General features: G+C 36.0%; 1 pseudogene; it reads right to left on the bottom strand.

Annotated features, from left to right (window-relative positions):
• Positions 1 to 504: 504 nt before the first annotated feature.
• Positions 505 to 23,303, bottom strand: LOC129065600 (interferon-induced protein 44-like; annotated as a pseudogene).
• Positions 23,304 to 24,938: the final 1,635 nt, after the last annotated feature.

Genomic DNA, 24,938 nt, shown 5'->3' with positions numbered 1-24,938 from the left:
AAGGATAAGCAAAGTCAAAGTCTAATACAGGTTTATCCTAGTCAGGACCCAGGTGAAGCCACTTGGGGCTTGCATTAAGGGTCCTACGTTGTTTAGCTGCCATTCCTTGTACTCAGGAAATCTTATCCAAAGTCCTGTTTGGAAATCATTTTCCTAGTAGCATTCTGGAAAGCGTATTTGGACATTAGCAATTTCCATAAAGGAGTGCGTCATGGTTATAGCTTGAGTAACAATATTCCTGCTTATTTCATGTACCCAAGTAGATATATCCAAGGAATGGACCAGAGCATCAGCCTTTGCACTCTAACCCCCTTATGAGCCAGAAGCCAGCTTTTATCTGGTGGTCATTGACCTGGCCAATTTTAATTCTTCTGCAGAACTTCCAGACATTTCCATGATATAGTTCTTTTCACAGTGGTATTCTTAATTGTCCAATCATGTAGATCCCATCTGCAATAAATGCAAGGTCACTGACCACAGCATAAGTCTGTAAACTCATAAGCATTACTTCAGATGAGAATTCAAATTTTCCTGCATCATCTGATATACTGCCTTCAAATCAGCCCATTGCCTGGACTGAACCTTAACTTCTTCAGCCAAGATTTCACCACCATCATGGTGAAAGACAGCCACATGACTCTCTATTAGGGGACAATCATCAGCAAAACAGGAAACTCATGTTACTTTAGTAAGATGAGAATCATAGGTTCAGATTTTTCAACAATAGAAACTAACAATTCTTCTAGTGGTTCTGTCATTGGTCTCTGAAGCAGGCTGCAAACTGCTCATGTGTACAATGCACTTTCCCAGAGCTGCACTTAGTTACTATTTCATTTCCAGGTTACCCATCATTGGAGTCGACCCATCATTATTGGGATACCTCTCTGACATTACCCATAACATAATAGGTATTTTGTGTCTCAGATTTACTTGTTGTCCTTTAGTGATGGGAGCTTTCTCCACCAAAGCCCTGTTTCAAGACAACAATGGTCTCTTGGAGTAACTACATCTAACTATTGCTGTCAAGTAACTTGCAAGTGCAAATGCCAAGTAGTCACCAAATGGGAGCACTTACAGACTTCTTCCAAAGAATTTAGTGTGCACAGTAGATGTTTCTAAAATAATTTGTTCATCAGCATTATATGGCCTTGATTTTGCTGTATGAGTTATAGCTCTTTCTTTATAAACATCTCAAAGACTCTTTTGTTCCAGATCCCTATCAAATCCAGAGTTCTTTTTGACCATTTGGTATAGAAAGGCTAATAATATCTTGGGTACAATTATATACCCACTAACATATAAAAGCACTACAAGCCATTGAGCCTCTTTCCAATTAGTAAGACCTAGCAAAGATACTGTATACATGTACAAAGACATTACATGTATTCTGTACTTCTCGGGAAAGTGTCCTATAATCCCAGCCCAAGTTTTTCCCAAAAAATTGAACTAAATGAGTTATCACAGGTCTCATTTCTTCCTTGGCTTTATTTTTTGATAGATAAGCTATTATGATAGCGTCATTGTAATAAATCAACTTAGTTTTGATAATGATGAAGTAAAAATCTTGTCATATTATGTTATGACAGTATACCAGGATATATAAGCACCTTTGAGGGGGAGACTGCAGAATGTATACGGTCATTTTCGTGAGAAAGTAAGCCAAACCTGCCTTTCTTTTGATATGGGATGGAAAACAAATCAGAAGAAAGCAATTGTGAAACTCATAACTTTTTACTATATTAATAGATAGACATATGCATACATTATTGGTCCCAATTCTTCACTCCTTTCTGCATTCATACACTTGCCGTAACCACACTGTGGGTGGGTAGAACTATTCAGCCCCTTGATTTTGGTTTACCCATGTGACTAGCTTTGGCCAGTGGCAGGTAGATAGAAGGAATGATGTGTTAGTCATAAGCCTAGGCTTTAAATAAGGGTCTTTGTGTGCTTCCCCTTATCTCCTTACAGTTCTTCCACACAACAAGAAGAGCTCTTCCATCATCAGTCTGGGCCTCAGAATGCACACACGTAGGGTGGAACAGCCCCTGCCAACCAATCCCACCAGCCGTAGCCTGAAGCAGAGGCACTCAGTTAAGCCCGTACTGGGATAACCAACCTGCAGCCAACCCTCAGACACAGATGACAAGAAATAATTCTGTTTAAGCCACAATATTTTAGAATAGTTGCTTAGACAGCAAGAGTTAACCAAATATAACGTTTTAACAGATCAAATTTCTTATATCTCTCACTTAAAATATCTAACTAATAATTAATTTGAACTTTTGGATTTAAGTTAAAATCTTACTAAAAATTATGTCATATATTTTGAAACTTAAAATAATTTTAGGTTTACTATCATTTTAAAGTCAAGATATTAGATCTGTAAGAACCATTTGGTGCTCAGGGAGGTTTAATAAAGCAATTAAACCAATAAAATAGGAAATTAAATATGTTTAATTTCTGGTTTGTTTTTAAAATTTGAAAAAATTTAACTCGTTGATTTTTAAATAGTACAAAATATACTCAAAGGCCTTTTAAAATATTTTTCAATATATATTAAAGTTAAACACATATATGCTCTATGACACAACAATTTGTCCTAGATATGTACACAACAGAAATGTCTCTATGTTCTCCAAAAAGGATGTACTTAAATGTGTATAGTAGCACTATTTGTGATAGCTGCAAACTGAAAACTACCCAAATGTTCATTAATCCTAGTTTAGATGAGAATAAATGATCTTTATCTACATGCAAATATATGAATCAAACACATCATCACATGAAAATCAGGCTTCAAAGAATAAATGGTGGATAATTTGTAGAAGGGATAAAAACAATCAAGAATTATCTATGCAATTATAAGTCAGAACAGTGAATATTCTAGGTAATAACTAGATTGTGGCTAAAAGGGACTGAAGATGTTCTGTTTCCTGCTCAAGTTCTAGTTTCGCTGCTTTGGGAGAATGGGAGGCTATGTCCAATCAAGATGTGGTCAATCTAGCAAACCAGCTTGTCTGTACCACAGATGATTCAACTAAAAGAAAAGGCACTACAGTTCTTAATCTCCATCTTTAAAAGACAGAAGGACTAAACAAAACCCACCAACCTCTGTCATTATTGTAAAAAAAAATGCAGGACATTGGAAAATGGACTATTATAAACTTCAGCACTCCAGACATTACCATTCCTCTAATTGATCTTCTCAATGCTTACAGCTGAGCAAACCAACCATATCATCAAAACTCAATTGGCAAATTTATGAAAACCTTTCAAATACCTTGGTCATAGTCATTGCCGTTAGTCCTTCTAAATCTCAGACCTTTTGTAGCTCATAAACTCTCACCCTTTGAAATAATTACTGAGTTCCCTATGCATCTAACTCCTGCCTCTTTAGATCCACAACTAATAAAAGCAGACATCCACTGAAAATAACTATGCTTTAGTAGAGCAACTTTTCATTGCACACTCCCAAGTGTTGAAAACCTCAAACACCACACTTTACAACCTGAAGATTTTGTTTATTGTAAAAGACACCTCCAAAAAGTCTTCCTTCCAAGAGCTGAAGACCAGATTCTTGGGTTCATGTATCATACCTGAAGAAAGTTCCAAAACCCAAATAGGCTTGCACGCCGTCCTATGATCTAAAACTAAAGATTTCCAAGACTTAAAGCAGACACCATCTGAGGAAGAAAGCTCTCCCAAGATGACTGGACTAGGCCTTTATACCCTTTTTTTCCATTGCTTAGCTCATTCCTAATGCTATTGCTAATTTCTCCTTATTTCCCCTTGATGTTACTTAAAATGTATGGCTCCTGCACACAAAATCTCCCACACTCTGCTTTGATCAAACACTAGCAGTAGTCTTATGGGCACCACCTAGTTTTTCCATGGCAAAAGGCACTCTTTGTGGGCCTATGAATGCTAGCAGATCAGAGGCCAAAACTCACAGGGAAGATGGATTATTTATACTGGCATCCACAATAAACCTGAGACCTCCTATTCATCCTCTCATTGGTCCTCCCCACTTAACCTTCACAACTACCTAAATGAGAATCCCAAGAGGTATTCAGATTTGTCTCCATAGCAAGAGCACTCTTTTATCTTGTTAGTGTACACTCCAATGAATATTTGATCATAAATTTCTCTCTGACACTGGAAGAACTTGCGAAATTCCAGCACCAAAGCAATAGTTGCTGATTCCTTAACCAAAGTACTTTTAGACAATGAAATAATTCTTGATTATTGACTTAGGAGGCATTTGTGCAGTAGCAAAAACAACCTGTTGAACTTGGCTAAATTCCTCTGGGAAAGCAAAAACTTAACTACATAAAATTAGACAAGCGCATTGGTTGCAAAAGTCTTTATGTAATGGCCCCTGGTCTTTCAATCTATTTAGCTCGTCACCCTCAGGTTTGAGCTTCTTTAGGACCATTTTACAAAGGGGATTTTTTATCTGCTCATTTTGTTGTATATTCATTTTAAAACTCTGTGACTGTTGCCTATCAAATCCCTGAAGAAACAATGCATTGAATAGGATGATGTTGGTAAAACACTTCAAGATTATTTCTGATACTTACAAGATACAAACTCTGACTGGAAAATGCCTGAGAGTTCCCTCTTCTACCTTCCTTGTTACTCAAATGTGGCCTTAAGTGCTTTCTAATCACTCTGTACTTTTCCTCTGATGTGGGACATGACAACTAGGAAATGCCCTTCCTTCCTGGCACCAATAGACAAAACCACTAAATACAGAAAATCTGGCTCTTGATCAGCAATGCTTTCAAAGAAAGATCTTGATCAAAAGAGAGGGAATGTGAAATTAAAGGAACCCTCATTCAACATGGATTCAGAAACCACGAAGGAAGAGCTCTCACACACATACCTCTTGTTGTTTATGTAATCGGCCCCTGAAGATTATACAATCCAGAAGAAGAAGGACGGTCCCCTCGATGGCTGTTTGCCTCAATAATGACCAGCTGCCTGCCTCCTCTTTCCCCAGCCACAGCAATCAGCCCACTATCAGCCTGCAATAAGAGACCCCCACAATCTCGCCCCAATTTTTTCCTAAAACACAATAAAAGTTGACCTCTCTTTTTGTTTCCTCAGACTTGCTTATGGTTTGCCATAGTTTGCATATCCTCAGCTACTCTCAAATAAACCCAAATGCTCCTTGAATAATCTTTGCTGTTTAATTTTTAACTTAGAGAATAGCTTTTGACTCCCTGGATTCAACCATCCCTGAGGCCAATTCAATTCAATCCCAGCCTTGTCTGTGGTTTGTTTACTTGATACAATTGTGTACTTCTCTTTTTAATTTTTTATTCATGTAGTTCAGGTTGAGTTTTGTTATGTATAACTAAAATAGTTACAATTGACAGAGCAATCAAACTATAGTTTCTTTCACTTTTAGTCTTATGGAACTAATTAATATTAATAGCACATTCTGCAAGTGGAGCTCAGATATTAAACAAAAAATGGCTGTAGGCTGAAAATAAAACATTAATTGGGTATTCAAAGAAAACAAAATCAAGTACTTTAGAAATAAAATAAGAAGGGAAAATTAGAATGACATGGGTAAAGTTCAAAGATGCTGACAAGTCATATTAAAATAAACTTTTTCCAAATTCACACACACACATGAGTGATCCAGGTATATAAGAAGAAACTTTAATTTTTCATAGGTAGAGAACATATATCCAAAAAATTATTATTGTTTTTTATAATCTTTAAATCCTGCTGTTCCAAGGTATTTATAGCTATTAAATTTTTTTGTTCATCTTCATCCCAGCCATAAATAAAATACACCCCTTCAGGGTCAGCTACTTCTCTTTTCTTGTGTTTTCTCACTTCTTAATTTTTACTCTTCTCTGATGAGATAAAAATGATTAATATGTGAAGGGTTCACATATTTAAGTTTTGTTTTGTACTCTTGGTAAGTGCCTTCCTCTGATATCTGAGAAGAGAGAAACAAAACATTCTTAATGAATTATTTAAGGAAAAGCAACCAGGAGGAATAGGAACATTGGGCTACTCAAGGGTTAAGCCAGTCCTGATTTTGGGGAGTTTATGCACCATGAGGAGAGAAGTGGAGGAACCAAGATAGCACAGTCAGGATGGGTGAACTTAGTAATTTGAGAGTTTCTCAGTAGTTTGTAAGCAAGAGAACTAGAGAGGATATGATATTCTAATTTGATTTCCCAGAAACTAAAATAAGATTTGAGTATAAATTGAAATTCTTGTTTGATATTTGATTGGAACAGTACAGTATGTATTGTGCACAGATTGCTAACAGAGAATACACACAACGCTAAAATCGGAGGCGTGCATATGAAAGGCACATACCTAGCATGAGCCGCACCACATTGAGAGGGGCTCACAGAAGAAAGAGTTTTCAAACATCTTCAAGTCAAAAAGGCAGAAACATAAGGCCTCAAGGAAGAGCCAAATAACCAAACATCACATTTTATCAGGAATATTGTTGATCTAGTCCAGTTCTAGGTCCCAAGCAAAGAAGCACATTTTGATAGATAAGGGCAAGGATACAGCATGAGATGTTCAAACAATGGGAATGATAGAGATACATCATTTCAAAAATCTCATCTTAAGAGAAAGGGATGAGAAGTAGTGCAAATTCTTATAACCTAGGTGGGGGTAGGGGAACCAGGAAATGTGAGGGGGGATGAAAACACATCTTGCCAATGGGTTAAAGAGCAGGATTACTCACAAGGCAGCAACACACAGAGGCACAAAGAACTGTCATGTACTCAATAGATCCAAGCAAGAAATAGCCATAAAACTGACATCAAGTGTCTATACTACCAAGTGCACCTACCTGTTTCCTTAGGAGGCAATTCCTCTAAGAAGTCATCTGCAGCCAACAGCATCTGTCTCAGTGCAGAGAGGATCAGAACATCCTTTATAGGGTCCAGATCCTACTCTGAGGTGTAATTACTCCTCAAGATGTTAGAAAGCACAAATCCAAGTTTTCTGTGGACTTCCTCTATCTGCAATGCAGAAATTAAAACCCAGAAACCTCAAAGCAGTGAAAAATACTATTTAATGTCAATATAAATGAAGAAAGCAAACAACAAAGGTAGGTATTTGACAATATGTTTCCTGTTGTGGAAAATGGATATAGAGACCTGGCCCCTAAAGTACTTTTTTAAAAGAACTTCACAAGTCACACTCTAACTTTATTTCATTTAGAGTGCACATAACAGATTTAATATGAATTAAAAAGGAAGGTAACTATAATAGTTCCATACAAACTACTTTGAAATTGAAGCATTTTAATATCCTTACATTGAAACCCATAATTTCCTTCAGTTTTCTTTTAAAAGTTATTCTTTGGATAAGTCAATTTTACTAGTTTAATGTTCAATTCTTTTTTTTAAGATTTTATTTATTTATTTTTAGAGAGGAGAAGAGAGGGAGGAAGAGAGGGAGAAAAACATCAATGTTTAGTTGCCTCTCACACACCCCTTGCTGGGGACCTCGCCCGAAACCTAGGCATGTGTTCTAGACTGGGAATCAAACCAGTGACCCTTTGGTTCACAGGCCAACACTCAAACTACTGAGCAACAGCAGCTGGGCTGTTCAATTCTTTTTTTTTTTTTTAATTTTTCAAGTACCATTGACATTTGATATTATTTTATATTAGTTTCAGGTATAGAGTGCTGATGTTTAACTCTTGCTTAGGCTAGTTTTTCTGTGCAACCAGACTGCCTAAGATCAATACAGGGCTGTCACGTCTTAGCACTGTCAATGAACATTGGCAAATGATTGACTCTATGTGCATTTCTCATCTATAAAATATGGTAATAACAATTCCCATCTCATAAGGTTTTTACAAGTATTGAATAAAAAAATCATTCACGTATTCAGAGCTCAGCAAATATTAGCTCCCATTGTCTTCTCCCAGCCTGTTCCTACCTCCATGTTCATTTTGACTAATCTATTCTGCACATAGGGGCCGAGTTAATTTTTGTGATGCTGAATTTGGTCACATCACTACTCTTTCAAAAAGTTGCTATGATTACGCATAATGCATATGATTAAGTAATATCGTCCCATTAAGAAAGTAAGCAAATGTTACTTTCTGCCTTCATTTTCCCCTACAGTAAGGATCCAGCCCTCCACTAAACTGAAGAGCTTCTTGATTCCTAAAATGTTGCCTTCTCCTACATCAATGTATCCACTCATGCTGTCTCCACAGAGTGAGTGTTTCCCCTTTTGTGTCTCTTCCTTTCAGGAAATACTCCTCAGCCTTAAATGCCACTTCCCATGCCATCCTAGTAATGAAATCTTCCTCTGTGCCCTTTAACACAATGTTTTCCTCCTCTAGACTTTCAAAGCATCTTAATCATTTTATGATATTATACTCAGTCATATCATATTCTTTTGACAACTTGTTCTCATCTAACACCCCTAATCTTCTTCTCCACCTATAAAATTGTAAGCTTTTTCATACAGGGGAATTATATCTGATTAGAGCCTATCACATGGGATCAATCATTAAAGATAATCAACAAATATTTTTTAATTGAACCTAATTGAATTAAATTGTAATAAATGGTTATTATCTGAGTCAATGTAAAGATAAATAAATATTTAATATTTAAAACTTGGAAAATAAGTCTGAATTCTCCAAGCAATTGTTCCAAATATTCTTAAACCCCATAGGTATTATTTTAATTTTTATACACAGTAATATCATGTGATTATACTGACATACCAGAAATGTGTTTACAAAGGACATCATTCATTACTTTGAGCTTCACAGGCACATATCTGTATATGTCTATAAGGTCTCCTTTCATAATCAAATCCGTGCTATCCACACAAGTGAGCAAAACCAAATGTCCCACACCTATTACAAACAAATTTGTATTTTTTATTATTATAGGCAGCATCAGTATCTTTTTCAGTTAAGCAGCTATGACTTATGCAATAGCCTATCTATGGAACAAATAGATATGGAATTTCAGAAATTCAGGTAGGTTCCCTACCCCCCACAAAAAAAAAAACCCTTAATTAATCATTAGTAGCTGAAATTTTTCTGCCATAGGGAGTCCCCTTCATTGCCTCCCATGGTAAGAAAACAGGCTTCAAATGAAACCACCTTTTGGAAGAGGTAACTAAAATTTATGCTACAATATTGCTGATTGATTTTCTTTTTTATTGAATATATTAGGGTGACATTGGTTAACATATTTATAAATATTTCTGGTGCACAATTCCACAGCTGATTGATTTTACATACTATTAACAGTTGTGTTTTTATGGAGACCAGAGAAAAGTCCAAAGGTATCCAATAAACAAGATAAAGAAAACGAAGCCTCAAGGAAACAGAATATGTTGAAATATTAAAAATAAACTGTTCCTATGTCACAATGTTAGCAGGCACCTCCCTGCACATGACCCCTACAAGCTTTTAAATTTCAATGAGCAAGTTAGTCAATTGCTGCCCATTTCTAACTTTATCAAAGCTGTGATAAACTGGCTCTTTCCAAAACAGAATGGATAATAAGGCCAAGAAAGTCCCGTGCAGGGCATCTTAATTTCCGAATCCTGTTTACCTTATCCAAAACCTTTCTGTTACCTCTTTTTACCAAACATCTTTCTTGACTCTTTTTTAAAATGTTCTTTTCCCCCTTTCTAATCTTTAAAGGCCCATGGAGAAGTCTAGGGTGGCTGGTAAGTTCATGATGCTAAGATGCAGTGGCAGCAGGTGGCAAGGACTGTGCTAAACTCTTCTATTTACTAATTTGCTTAATCCTTACCAAAAAATCTCTGAGATTAAGAAATCAAGGTATAGAAATTTTAAATTATTTGCCCAAAGACATATAGCCAGTGAATGCTTGATTTGAATGAAACGTACTGATGGGGCAGGTAAGTTTCAAATACGCACTTTCTTAAGTTCTTCATCCTGTCCAAAAGCCATTCTACAATACAATTACCCTTAGAGGTAAAGTAGAATCAGACTCACCACACTTTATCATCTCCCTTCAAACCTGTTTGCTCGTTGCTACCATCTCATTAGAGTAGTGTTCAATAGAGTTGGCATCAAACACAAATGCTGCACAATGGATTATGTCCTTCAGCATTGGGAAGTCAATGTAGTTACCATGACCTGGTGTGATTGGTTTCATGAAATGAAACTGAGAGGTAAACATAAAGGAACATATTAATTCAACAAATAATATGTAAGCGTAAACTATGTACCAGGCAATGCGCAGTTGAATAAAACAGTGAACTAAACAAAAAAATCTCTAGAATTGTGATGCTAACAATCTGGTACAGAAGATAGTCATTGGGCAAGTAGCTAGCAGTCCTTTCACATAAGAAAAGCTTCTGCAAAGAAGTGACATGTAATATGAAGTTAAAAATAAAAGAGTTAATATAAATAAGAGAATAAGAATATAGCAGAGAGTGTTCTAGACAGAAGAAACAATGTGGGCAAAGGTGGAGGAGAGAGCATGCAGAAAGAAATCTGGTGTATCATCAGGCAGAATGTAAGGGAGGAAATGGTACAAAATAAGATGCATTTACTCTTAAACTAGAAACCCCTCTGCTGGAAATCTGTCCCACAGATGTATGTACAAAGCTATTAATTTCAGGACTATTTGTAACAGCAAAATTCTGTTACATCAATAACATAAGGTATTTACCACTTCTCTAAAAAGAAAGAGAAATGCAAATCTTTATTTTCTAATATGTTAAAAAGGAAATAAATCTGCCAAATTTTTAAAACTGTTTCCAGTTTTTATTGTGATTATTTCTTATTCTATTGGTATTAAATATAATTATTATTAAATTGTTCATGACTGTGATAGATAATTTATTTTGAGATTACAGTCAATATTATGTGAAATAAAGCAAATGAGTCATGACATTTTTTGTCATCTCTGGTGTCCTTGAGACTAGATATTCTCTGTTTGCCTAAAGCAGATACAGATGCAAGATAACAGAGATTAAATTAAAACTATCAAGTCCTGTGTTTTAAAGAAAAATTTCTGTGTGGCTCCAGCTGAGTAAGTGAGTTAGAGCATTATCTCCTACACCAAAACAATGCAGGTTCAGTTCCTAGTCAGTGCACACATCTAAGTTGCTGGTTTGATCCCCAGTCAGGGCATACATGGGAGGAAATCGATCGATGTTTCTCTCTCTCTCCCGTTCTTTGTCCCCCTCTCTCCCTTCCTCTTTGTCCCTCTTCTCTCTCTCTAAAATCAATAAACATATCCCCAGATGAGGATAAAAAAGTTTCTGTGTGAATTTATAGTATATCTTATCATAAAAATATATATTTCTTAGATCTGTCCACTAAAAAAAAAGCAAGAATGAATAATTAATCAAGTAGCAATGAATAGTTCTAATAATCTAAACTAATACTTCTTAGAGAAATGACTGATGCAAAATCTGGGCTGTAAATATACAAGATATGATTTGGATTTATGATCATACTAGAAATCAAGAAATATAGCACATTTTTATGTCAATAGGATTCAGAATCCAAGTTGTAGCAGCTCCCACTGGTCAAAGATGTTACATCTGACGTCAGTATGAAGAGAAACAACATTGCATTAAAATATGTCAAATATGTGCAATTCATGCATTCATAATGATAAAAAAACCACTGGTCAATACTGGCAAATGCAAAAAAAACCAACTTATTATTTCAGAAGCTTATAAAGAAAAATCAAGCATATATTCTACCTTTTCTATATTAAAGGTACCACTAAGTAATCAAATAGTAGATGAGAGGAAGGTTGTCTTTCATATGTGAAGTGAAGAAGGAATGATATAGAATATCACTATTTCACACCCTAATAAATAAAGGGATCTAGCTGTTGAATGTTAATGAAATCAATTTTAGATAAGTGAGAAAATCCAAAATTGGGTGGCTTTCATGAAAAAACACAACAGCATCTATGAAGTAGACCAAAATCTGAATGTATGCCTAGATTCATCTATCAATTTTCAGGATACACAGAAAAAAATTTTTTAACTACATTAAGTGGTAAAAACAGCGAATTTCAAACTATGGGGAAGTCTACAGAATAACCAAACAGATTTCTTAAAAAACAAATTACAAGTAAAAATATCAAAATGGAGAGAAGAAAAATGTGCAGTTAAAAGGAGCTGAATAACTTTTAGAATCATTTTTTTAAACTGTTTAAAAAAATGCATATTACTTATTAGACAATTAGAAATCTGGGCATTGGGTAATATTTGATAAATTAAGGGACAATTAAGAAATAATTTGCATGTGATAAGGGTATTATGCTTATATTTTTAAAAAGATATATATGTCCCTGTATATTAAAATATATATTCATTTATGGATGAAATGTTATGATTTCTTAAGTGTGCTTCCAAATAATGCAGTGGAGGAGAAAGGGGGTAGACATGGATAAAACGAGACTGGCTACAAGTCAGAAATTGTTGAAGCCAAGTAAATAAGAATTCATTAGATTGTTTTGTCCACTTTAGCATAAGTTTAAAGTTCTCTACAATAAAGATCTTTGTTTTAAAAAAGTATACTTAAAAATAAACCTAACTACTTCTACAAGATGGCTCTATGCTAAACAATAAAAGAAACTAACATGAATGTAAAACAAAACATGCTGTGTTTCTAGATAAAAACAGTGGATATGTAAAGATGCAACACAACTTTAATATAAAACTTTAACAAGATGTCAATATAAGCACCAATAAATAAAACACAACCACAAACAATAAAATACAAACAAGCTCACTTGGGAAAGTATATGTGTGAACACAGTCAAGAAAAACAAACGTGAGAAATAAATATTCATTGTTATTTGTCCAATGAGTTGTCAAAATATTATTATTATTATAATTAAAACAATTAAACAATATTTTAATGAACATAATAAAGAAATTTATAAATATATCAATAGTACAAACTAGACAATACAAAACCTAATGCTTATATTTAGTACGGAAAAGATGCAAAAGGTGTTTAATGAAAGATGCTGGACAGACGCTTTTCCAAGGAGGAGATACAGAGGGCCCAGAGGCATTTGAAAGGATGCTCAGCATCACTAGCCATCAGAGAAATGCAGATCAAAACCGCAATGGGATACCCCCTCACACCAGTTAGAATGACCATCATAAACAGATCAACGAACAACAGGTGCTGGCGAGGCTGTGGAGAAAAGGGAACCCTAGTCCACTGTTGGTGGGAATGCAGACTGGTGCAGCCACTATGGAAAGCAGTGTGGAATTTCCTCAAAAAGCTGAAAATGGAACTGCCTTTTGATCCAGTGATTCCCCTGCTGGGACAATACCCTAAGAATACCAAAACGCCAATACAAAAGAACCTATGCACCCCAATGTTCATAGCAGCACAATTGACAATAGCCAAGTGTTGGAAGCAACCTAAATGCCCATCAGTAGATGATTGGATCAAAGAATTATGGTACATATACACAATGGAATACTACGCAGCAGAAAGAAAAAAAGAACTACTAAACTTCGCGACAGCATGGATGGAACTAGAGAGCAATATGCTAAGCGAAATAAGCCAGGGCGCGAAAGACAAATACCATATGATCTCACCTATAAGTGGAACCTAACCAACAATACAAAGATGCAAGGAAAATAAGACCAGCAACACTGAAAGGAAAAGAAATCAACAGAGACAAAGAGGGAAGGAGGGAGGGGGGTGGGGACAAGGAAGGGAAGGGGAAAGTCAAGGAACATATAGCAAAGACTCATGGACAAAACCAAAGGGGAAGAGCTGAGGGAGGGAAGGAGGGAGAGGGCAAGGGAAAGTGGTGGGGGGGAGGCAGAGACAAATGTATTTGAAAAATAAATTAAAATTAAATTTAAAAAATAAAAATAAAATAAAGAATTTCAATTAAATAAAAAGCAAAAATATTAACTGATGAATACAGATGAAGTTTATTCTATTATCAATGTCAACTTTTTGATTTAACAGTTTGACAATTTTCATAATAAAATTTGAAGGAAATGAAAAAAAAAGAAAGATGCTGGCACAACTGACTAATTATTTGGAACAAGGTAAATTAACAATTCAAGATCAAAATACTTACGAAAAGCATTAGAGAGTTTAAAAAAAAAAGACAGACTGGCTTCTCTCTTTAATTTCCCCTTTCTTCTTTCTTGGAACACTGGCAGTGCTCCCCATGAACAATTTGAGAGCAGGAGGATGAAAGTCACAGGTCTTAATACAGCTATAACAGCTGTGCTGTTATAACAAATTATGACATTGCATGTCTCAGACAACAAATACTTATTTTTCACAGTTCTGGAGATTAAGAAGTCCAAGATCAAGGTGCTGACAGGTTTGGTGTCTATCGAGCACACCCTTCCTAGGTTGTAGACAGCCACCTCTTTGCTGTGTCCTCATGTAGCTGAGAGAGATAATATCTGTTGTGTTTCTTTTTTTTATTTTTTAAAATATTTGATTGATTATGCTATTACAAATGTCCCATTTTTTTCTCCCCTTTATTCCCTTCCGCTCTGCAGCCCCACTCCCACCAGCATTCCCGCTCTCCCTTAGTTCATGTCCATGGGTCGTACATAAAAGTTCTTTGGCTTCTCCATTTCCTAAACTATTCTTAACCTCCCCCTGTCTATTTTGTACTTACTATTTATGCTTCTTATTCCCTGTACCTTTTTCCTCATTGTCCCCTTGCCCTCCCCTCTGATCTCCATTTCTATGATTCTGTTCCTGTTCTAGTTTGCTTAGTGTGTTTTTGTTTTGTTTAGGTTCAGTTGTTGATAGTTGTGAGCTTGTTGTCCTTTTACTGTTCATAGTTTTTGATCTTCTTTTTCTTAGATAAGTCTCTTTAACATTTCATATAACAAGGGCTTGGTGGTGATGATCTTCTTTCACTTTACCTTATCTGGGAAGCACTTTATCTGCCATTCCATTCTAAATTATAGTTTTGCTGGATGGAGTAATCTTGGATGTAGATCCTTGTCTTTCATGACTTTGGATACTTCTTGCCAGCCCCTTCTTACCTGAAAGGTTTCTTTCAAGAAATCAGCTGATAGGTTTATGGGAACTCGTTTGTAGGTAACTGTCTCCTTTTCTCTTGCTGCTTTTAAGATTCTCTCCTTATCTTTAATCTTGGGTAACTTAATTATGATGTGCCTTGGTGTGTGCTTCCTTGGGTCCAACTTCTTTAGGACTCTCTGAGCTTCCTGGACTTCCTGGAAGTCTATTTCCTTGGCCATACTGGTGGATTTTTCCTTCATTATTTTTTGAAATAATTTTTCAATTTCTTGCTCTTCCTCCTCTCCTTCTGGCATCCCTATGATTTGGATGTTGGAATGTTTAAAGTTGTTCCAGAGGTTCCTAAGCCTCTCCTCATTATTTTGAATTCTTGTTCCTTCATTCTGTTCTGGTTGAATGTTTATGTCTTCCTTCTGCTCCAAATTGTTGATTTGAGTCCTGGTTTCCTTCCCTTTATTGTTGGTTCCCTTATATTTTTCTGTATTTCACTTTGCATAACTTTCACTTTTCCCTCCATTTTGCGACCATACTCAACCAATTCAGTGAGCATCCAGATTACCTGTTTTGAACTGTGCATCTGATAGGTTGACTATCTCTTCATTGCTTAGTTCTGTATTTGGAACTTTGATCTGTTCTTTCATTTGGGTCATATTTCTTTGACTCAACATGCTGTTAGGTTGGAAGGGGCAGAGCCTTAGGTATTCGCCAGGGAGGGGCAACCCACATTGCTGCGTTGTGATGCTATAGGTGGCGGAGGGGTCCAAGAGGGAACAATGATGCTTGCTCAACTCTCAGCCAGCTTTCAGCCACTTCCCCTGCTACCCACAAGCAAATTGGGCCCTTCTGGTACTGATTCCTGGGTGGGTGGGTTTGTGTAGGTACTAGAATCCTGTGGGTCTCTACAAAGAACTCTCCTGTGGGGCTAAGAGTTTCTCCCGCCACCACAACCCCTACAGGTTCTTATAGCCAGAGGTTTTGAGGCTTTCTTTTCCTGCACTGGAATCCTGGATTGCACAATCTGTCTCACTCGCCAGCTGTTCCTTCCAGTTTATCCACACACAAATGTGGGACCACTCAGTCTGCCAGCCACCATCTTGCCACACGTCCTCTCTGCCTGGCTGCTTGTCTCTGCCCCTCCTAACAGTCTGGATGAATGTTTCTTCTTTAACTCTTTGGTTGTCGGGCTTTCATACAGTTCGGTTTTCTGGCAGTTCTGGTTATTTTTGTTTTTAAATTTGTTGTTGTCATCCTTCTTTTGGTTGTGCGAAGGGGCAAAGTGTATCTACCTATGCTGGAAGTCCTCTAGTCTCTTTTCTTATAAGGAAACTCATTTCATTCATGAGAGCTTCACTTTTATGAACTAATCACCTCCCAAAGACCCCACCTCCAAAAATCACCAATTGTGGAATAGGGCTTCAACATATGAATTTTGAAGTGACACAAACAGTCAATCCATAGCACACCATGCTGAGGATCTCAGAACAGATAGTCACAAGGACCCTTGAAATTAATAACTTCAGAGAGCTGACACACTGGCCCAAAGCTGCCTAGCTCCAGACTTTCTGTTACATAAGAAAAATTACCTATATGAGTAAGTTGATGTGTTGGATTTCTGTTTTATACAGCCAAAAGCAATTGAATGTGTAATGATATTCAGTTTTGTTATAATAGCTATGACTGGAGAGACCTTTAGATGTTTTAATTCTTTGCAAATTAAAATATCAACAAGAAACAAAAGATCTTGAACAAGTATAGTTTAAGAAAATAAATATTAATGGAGCAGAGTTTTATGTTTTCAACAGTAAGCAGAAAAATAAACATTTTAAATATCAATTATAATTCCTTTATCATTAGTCAAATTATACCTGGTATCTGTCAGGAATGTGGTCTTTTAAGATGTAGAATACATCATCCATGCACAGCCCTTTTTCCTCACTCAGACCCATTGAGTTACACAGAAAAATGGCAAGAAATTACCATCCTTCCCATCCTTTATGGAATATGTCCTATACTGCAGAGGAGGAAAAAAACCTTAATTTTTTCATTTAAAAAAAGAGTTCATTTCTTTAAAAATATATAAATTGAGATGAAGTCCACATGTAATGAAGTTGTCAAAAAAAAGAACTTTTCAAATTTAACTTGAACAAAGAAGCAAAGGCTGAGTGACCTAGAATGGACTCACTTGCTCTGATATCCCAGTTCTGTCAGAACACATCAAAGCTTGGTGGGTTACCTGGCCTCGGAAAACAGATTTTACTGAGTTGAAAAAGCTAGACTTCCCAGCTCCCATTGGACCCAGGAGCAGAATTCATATTTTGTGAACTAGGTCTCTGTATGGTTTGTAAGTTCTTATGGCAGACAATAAGTTCTCCCTGAGCCTGTTTAGACAAGAGAATTTAATAGTTGACTGAGGTTAGATCATAAGATTTCACCATGTTTTCCTTGAATTCATTTTCTTTTCTTGTATATTATTTATTTTTTATTATCAGCTTGCCTTCTTGTATATGAAGACATGAAACTATCCTACTTCAAAACCTATTGTAAAAAAATGAAAAGAAAAAATTACACTTTAACTAAGGCCAATCAGACATACAATCTTTCAGACTTAAGCAACCACAATAAATAAGCCTAGAAATAAATGTCAGCTGTGTTAAACATGAAACTAAGTTATCAAAAATAAAATTCAAAAACCACAATATATATGTGACTTTTGAAGTTTACAAGAGAACATTCCTAACATGTCCTTGAAGTTCATAATAGGTATTCCCCACCTACTAACCACCCCTTCCATAGCAAATATCTAAAATTGTTGAAATTGTAAATGCAAGAATTCTTAGCTAAAATGTAGACATACAAGGTGTGTCCAGAAGGTATCTATCCAGCCATGGAATATGTAAAACAGAGACATTTATCGAAGAAGACACAAGATACAAGAAACATTGTACATAGGATAATGATGCCTCAGGCCCTTTCAAAGTAGGCACCTTGGGACCTTACACAGTTCTCCCAATTGCCATCAGCTGCTCCATTGTATTTTCCTGAATCTCACTGGCAGTCTGAAATTTCTTCCCTTTCAAAGGTGATGTTAGTTTTAGGAAAAGCTAGAAGTCTCAGCGTGCCAAATCTGGGCTGTAGTGGGGCTGAATCATCTGGGTGATTTGATGTTTCACCAAAAATCTCTCATGTATCTGTGAGAGTGGGTGTGTTGTCTAATGAAGCTACCAATCATCAGTTGCCCATACCTGTGGTGTTCTGAATCATTCAAATAGTTTCATGGAGGAATATTCAAGCTTAATGCAATATTTGACACATTGGTTACTCTACTCACTCAGTCATTTTTAATGTGATAGTCACATAGTACACATGCCCACTCAAGGGCATCTGCCGCCCTCACTGACTAATACAGTGAAGTCCTCATTGTTCACACATGCACATTCCAGTCCACTCTCCTTGGCTGCCAGGTTACATTGATATCTCACAAACCATTCTTGTTATCTTAACAATGGCTGGACTTTTTCCAGACAGACTTCATACAGCCAAATATTTATTTTCCTTCAAGTGTATAAAAACATTAGAAATTTCTTTCCTCTGGTCGGTGTTCTTTCTGTTTTAATATTACTATTACCAAATAGTTTCATGAATAAAGATGTAGTTATAGTTTGTTCTTGATCCACAACTTATCTGTCATAATTTGTGCTACAAATTTTATTAACAGAACCTGTTATAGAATAAGTCTAAAACTAGCTGGTGTGGCTCAATGGATTGAGTTCTGGCCTGTGAACCAACGGGTCACTGGTTAGAATAAGTCTAAGATAATGAACAAAACATTAAAAACATTGACTTACTCACCGATCCCTTTCATATTCCTTGTGTCCAATAAATCTGAGGAAATAATCAAAGAATAATGAAGATTACAAGTTTTTGAATGATTATCTGGCTGAATGAATGTCAGTGAATTCACTAGGAAAAAAATACCAAAATAGCCTTTTATATGAACAGTGCAACATAATGAAAAGCATATGGAGAAAATTATGGCACATATCCTTAACATCACCTCACTTGAAGAGACTAGAAGCAAGGTAAGCCCCGCAAGACTATGACATCAGCAGATCTTTTCTCACTTCATTACTAAGCAGTAGCACGTGGCTCACTTCAACATGGGAGATGAGGGCTTCTCTAAATCAGAGAAGCAAGACCTAGAGGCACAGACAGGTAAGGAAAAACTGGGAATGCTCTATTTTCTCCTCAATAGCCCAATGTCTGAAAGGGATAAAGTGCAGGGACACACAATGGGGAAAAAAACAACAATGGGGAAAAAAACAGGTGCCAGGGTTTTTCCAAAAGTTACTGTCAATTATTTTATTGGGCCTCCCGGAATTCATAGCCCCGTTGACTTTATTCCTGGCTTTTGAAGATTATGTAGGATTCTGCCTATCCAATCACAGCACAGTGAGTGGTTCAGAGGTAGGCTGAGGACTTTGTTTGGACCAATGAGACTCAGACCCAAAATTCCTTGGTTGCTTAGGAAGGGAGACTACTTTATGGTCGATTTAAAGTTGAAAGAATTAGGTATAATGATGATGGCAATTCTCTAAAAATGAAGCATACTGTATGTAACATTTATAAATATAATTATATATATGGTTGCAAAGAGAACATCTTTAAATTACCAGAAGTAGAAATAGTAAAGACTGCATTCAAGGACTACAACATAATAAAACTAGAAAACAAGTGTAAACAAATAGAAAAAGAACCTCTTGCAAATTTAAGTATTATCTTAAATAACTTCAAAATCCAAAAGGAAACAAAAAAACACAATTGTAATTATAGGTAAAAAGTAAAAATATAAACTTTTTTATATCAACTTAATGATAAAAGTACATTTTATTAATAACAAGAAAGAAGGAAAGTCTTTAAAACAGAAAGAGAAAATAATAATCTTAAAATGTAAAAAGAAGGAATTAACAAAAAAGTACCAATTTTATAAATTAAAAAAGAACATAATACAGGAATTGATTAGTTTAAAATGTGAATACATAAATGCTAACTAGTTTCATCAAAGAAAGGCAAATGCACAAAATATACTACCAGTGACATATTAGATTGGTGACCTATTGTAAAACCAATAATGCGTTGTATTGGAGAAGATTTACACTTACAAAAACCAATTTCCACTATGACAAACAGTACATATGATAGTGGAAATTGGTACAACTATGTTGGAAAACTTTGTAATTATCGTCTGAAGCTGAACATTCACAGGCCCTTCGATCCAACAATTTCCTGCATATTCTTTGAAAAATATGTGTATGTGTAAACCAAAAGACAGGTACAAGAATGTCTATAGTAATATTATTTTTAACACCCCCAAACTGAAAAATCCAAATGTCTACCAAAGTGATTTGACTTTTTAAAAAGTGTGATGGAATCATTACAATGGAATACTATATGAAAATGAGAAAGAACAAAGTACTGCTATGTACAATAATATGGATGAATCACTAGAGTGGTAGGAGCTAACCTGTGACACATTCACTCACTTTACCAAGTAACACTCTTGGGGAAAGAAAGAAAATTGGCTCAGTCTAATTGATGTACAAATATGCTAATAATCTTATCTCTTAATAAATAGGCATATGTTATGTGCTACAAGAAAGGTACTTTTCCTTAACGGGATGATCCTGGCTAAGAATTACATGCAGTAAATAAATTCGGATCCTATGACTCTATTCCAGTAAAATCTTACATAAACTGGTAGGTAGTCTTAGTCTGCTCAGGCTGCCAAATGAAATACCATGGATGGAATGGAACAAAAATTTATTGCTTGTAGTTCTGGAGTTTGCAAAGTCCAAGATCAAGGTTCTACCAGCATATGTTTCATTCTGAAACCTCTTCTTTTAGCTTGCAGGTGGCTGTCATTTCACTGCCTGCTCACATGACCTATTCTTGGGCATGGCTATAGAGAGAGCCTCTGGTATCCCTTCTTATACGGGCACTTATCCTATCATGTTAGGATCCCACTCTTATGACCTCATTTATTCTTAATTACTTCCTCAAAGGCCCTTTCTCCAAATATAGTCATACTGGAGATTACAGCTTCAACATATGAATTTTAGGAGGACATAATTCCATTCATAGCATTGGTACATCAATGGTTCATAACCTAACTATTGTCTGATATGTAAGGTCCATAAACTTAATTTAAAAGTCCTGCTTATTGTTCTTAGCAAGAAATCATGTGTCTAAATTGGGAAAGAATGATCTGAAAACCATGAATAATATTCTACTACTCTTTCTGCTTTCTCTGAGGTTTTTGATTGCCTTTTTTTCCCTGAAATTATTAGTAAAACTTGCTACTGGTAAGGTATCTAATTTTTAGGGGTCTTATTTTATAATCCAATCTCTTGTGTGTGCTCAATCTTTCAAACAAAAGATTGAATAAAAGAGGACAGACACAAAAGAACACATACTATGGTAGGGTTCTATTTATATAAAATTCAGAAATGAAGTATTAATTCATTTTTATATGAGATAGAATATAGTAACCTTTGGGTGGTCATTGGAAAGATTTATAAAGGTGTCTTCTGAAATGATGATGATAATCCAGTTCTTGATCCAAGTAGTGGTTACATGAGAGTGTCCAATTTGTAGAAATTTATCAATTGGTACACTTATCAGTTGTGCATTTCTCTGTTTATGTGTTGTACTTCAATTAAAAGTTTACTTAAATGACACAGGATGGTCAACATCATGACATATCCAAGTAAATTCACCAGACTTCAACAAATTTTTTTAAATGTTTGGGCAGCCAGGAAAAATGATCAAGTCACTCAAAGGGAAGCAATAAATATAATTAAATAAACATAGCCTTAGGTTTTCCACAGCAACATCAATGCTGTGGAAATATTACAATATCCCTAAAACAAAAAGTGACCCCAGAATGATGTAATCTAATTAAAAAATTACATTCAAGTAAAAAGACCACAGATATTTAGTGTGAAACATACAAATATTCAGGGAATGTTATTCCCAGATGCTCTTCACTTAAGGGAATAGGTATCAACAAATATTTAATAGAAAAAATTAAAATGGCCAATACACATAAACTTGTTAGTGATCAGGCAAAAGAGAGAAAGAGGGAGGGAGGGAAGGAAGTGGAGAGAAATACCATCTTTCCACCGTCAAACTGGCAAATTTTCTGAAGTTTTATAATATCAAAGATTGGCAAGGATACAGGGAAACGGACATTTCTATAACACTCTTGGGGACAGTGTAGATGACTGAAGCTTTTGAAAGTTGTCTATCAAAATGTATATGTACATAACTCTTAAACAGCAATTCCAATTCCAGGAAGTTGCCCTAAAGAAGTATTTTTGTCCACAGTTATACACATAAAGGTATTACAGAAGCATTGGTGACAACAGCAAATATTGAAAACAATTTAAATGTCCTTAAGTAGAAAAACAAATATACAAACTTTGATCTTTTGATGTAATGGGAAACTGCATCAGGAAGGATCCAGTACCAATCAAGAGAAGTTCAGCCCCTGGTTTCTTTTCAATAGAATCTCACAATCTTTACATTTGCTTCTCACTCTCTTCTCTTTCTGTTTTTCCTTCCTCTCCCCAACCCCTGCCCCACACATATATACTCCAAAAAACTTTGTATATGCAACTTTTGATCATGGTTGTGTTTTAGCTAATAATTTGTCACCAGGATTCAGTCTGAGTCACCTGGAAATAAGGACAGGTGAAAAGGTCATTTTCCTTAAAGAGAAAGTTCAGCTCAAACCCTCCAAACATGCAGGAGAGAACTCTATATGAGATGATCTAGATAAACTTACCTTCACATCGAAAAACTTCACATTCTTGAAAAGCAACTGTCTGAAATTCAGGTAGTTTTAATTTTTCAGTTATATCTAAACTCATGGTTATCTTTCTTTCATTTAGATCTATCTGGAAGTCCAAATCTTTACAGTAAAATGATTTATTCCATTGTTGGAATGGTAATTCCAGTGGTAAACCTGGTTTTATTTTACACTGTAAAATTTTAGTCTCTTCAAAGGTAAAAAGGGTGATAGAATCCATTTCTGTGCCATAACCCTGTGGCATATGTGCCACAATAATATGATCATCAATAAAAATCCTTCATCATGACATCTCCAAAGCAAAGCACTAGCATTGAGTCCATGGATGCTAGCCTTATGGAGAAGGCTAAACAGCTTTCTTCCCAAATAGTTTTGCAACTTCTTTTCTTGCATCCTTGTCAAACGAGTTGTCCTTGCCATATTTCTCAACCTAGTGGACAATCAAATATATTTTCTATCAATATGGAAAAACAGATAATGTGTACTGTCACACAAATCTTGCATTTATGCCTCTTATTTATTCTACATTCCACATGAAATGTGTAAACAGAGAGTGGACAGATAGCAAGAAAAAACATTCTAAATTATTATTTTTAAAAAGATTTTTTATGACTATTGTGTACAAGTGGCTAAATAAAATGGAAAGCAGGTCCTTTACCTGTTTGTAGGTTCTGTTCAAGGGCTGAAGTTGACAGTAGTTGCTCTGTCTGGACAGCAAGGCAAACATAAGCTGGTAGCAGAAGCTCCAGAGACTCAGAGAAAAGAAAACTGAAAGTCAATGTGGCACAGCCCATTTGGCAGTGTGCCAGCTTCCCTCTGCAAAGTAGCATAAACTAACCCAGTTCATTTTAGATAATAAAAATCATACAAAAACAATATTGGGAGAATTAGAGAATCAAAATTGAATGGAAAAAAACTAAACTCTCACCGTATTTTTAAGTGACTTTTTAAAGACTTTTAAGAAATCCAATTTTTGTATATGGACATACAAAAAAGTGCTGTCTATTCCAATTCCAGAACAGGTATCAAATCATCCACTTCTCTAGATCTCTGATCTTAATTCATTCTAAACCAACCATACTTCCTTACGTAAATTGTATAATAGCCTCTTGATCAGTTCCTTTGTTTTGTTTTTTTTTCTTTTTACCCCATCTCCAGTCCACTCTCCTTAGAACAGGCAGAATCACCTACGTAAAATGTAAATGAAATCATGTCAATCTCTAACTAAAACCTCTCCTCTAATTTCACATTGTTGAGGCCCATAAACTTGTTTCCTAAAGGCTAAATATAACCTGCAGATTTTTTTGGAGGACAAAAACACAATTTCTTTTCTTTTTTTTTAAATTTTAAATTTGAATGTTTTAGATCATTGGGCATCCATTCTTCGGTTCCCATATCTTCACAAATCCTGCATTCCTGGTTCTGAAAAATTTATATTCTCTGCCTAACACATAAAAGAATTTAAGTTTTAGTCTATTAAAAATCAACAGCAACTACAGAAGATGGCAGACAAGTAGGTGGGAGCCATGTCCACTTCCTGTTGCACCCAACTCAGACACTTAGCCGATCTTCCAAAAAACAAAGAGAACAGTCAACAGAATCTTAGCTGATAAGATGTTTGGAAGTCAAAGAGTACAGAGGATGCTTCAAAATGGGCACTAAAGAGGTTTTATAGGTGGACAGAGAAAGTCTCCAAGCGTGGCGTAGCACCAGCAATCGTAGCTTCCGTGGCGCCTACAGCCGCCAGGCCAGGATCCATAGAAAGCCTGGTCAGAGATAGCAGCCTAGTGGGTCCCTTCCCTCCCAGGGCAAGGAATCCCCAGACCCAGCCAGAAACAACTTGGACACACAAAGTGTTAAGGGAGAACCAGGTTCCGCACATACACAGCTAGCGGCATAGCTGAGCTGCCCCAGTGGGTGATGAATGGAAGAGTGCCAGAGAGTGAGAGAGATACTGTCTGCCCCTGGACCCCTGGGAGGGCAAAGGCCTCAGCTGGCCATGATGGAGATAAACTCTTGACCTGTTGGAGAGGTGGAACATGTGAAAAGCCAGAC

This window comes from Pteronotus mesoamericanus, unplaced genomic scaffold (genome assembly GCF_021234165.1).
Source record: "Pteronotus mesoamericanus isolate MK-2021 breed Mesoamerican mustached bat unplaced genomic scaffold, CSHL_Meso_final contig_181, whole genome shotgun sequence".
NCBI lineage: Eukaryota > Metazoa > Chordata > Mammalia > Chiroptera > Mormoopidae > Pteronotus > Pteronotus mesoamericanus.
Note: the sequence above shows the minus strand (reverse complement) of the source record. Positions and strands in the feature narration are given on the sequence as shown.